An 838-nucleotide genomic window follows, 5' to 3' on the forward strand; every position below is an offset into this window, starting at 1 on the left:
AAAATACTATAATCCCATAATTATCTGTATTTTCGTTCTAAGAATCTGTTGACTTTGTACATCCTTATAAATGTTTTGATAATAAACTTAAAAGTGAACGACCTTTACACTGTAGGTAATTATAAAAGGGCTTTTATTTTAACCAATATTAATTACTAAAAGAATCAATTGTACATGTTTATCTTTATCCTTTTTTGTTGTTGTTGTTGTTGCGAGAAAACAAAACATCTGGACGAAAATATCTGTGTGCTATAGTGATCACTAGATGGCGAGACAATCCATAGGCAACCATAATATGTTAGATGTTAAAAATGCCAATTGGTAGAGAACTAATCTAATCACGCGCATCTGTATGCTTTGACTATGATGTCAGTGTTCCTTAAAATAATTTAGAAAAATAACTTTAACATTTTAATAGTAATCTATATGCAAAAAATTATAGCTTAAAAAAAACGTTATGTATTTATCATTCACCCAAAAAGATAAAGCTTTAAACTTTTAAAACGTCAAATTTAATCTTTGAAAACTCAGAAAATCCTTCTCAGCTCCAGGATGATCAACGATCCGGATCATGCTTTGTAATGTGGTGAGGAGTCTCCATGAAATTTGGTACAAATCTGATCACACTCTACAGAATTATTAATCCAAAATTCCGAAAATGCTCTAATTCTCCATTATAAAAAAATGGTTCAAAATTATCCAGAATCCGGATTTGGATCCAGACCAAGTTACGTTTGGATCTTATTAAAAATTGTTAAACAGTAATTTAAATCTTTTTATCATAATTATAATTATAGAACATTTGAGACCGGAATTTTGGAAGTTACCAGATTCACTG

Source organism: Limulus polyphemus, unplaced genomic scaffold (assembly GCF_000517525.1).
Source record: "Limulus polyphemus unplaced genomic scaffold, Limulus_polyphemus-2.1.2 Scaffold2281, whole genome shotgun sequence".
Classification (NCBI taxonomy): domain Eukaryota; kingdom Metazoa; phylum Arthropoda; class Merostomata; order Xiphosura; family Limulidae; genus Limulus; species Limulus polyphemus.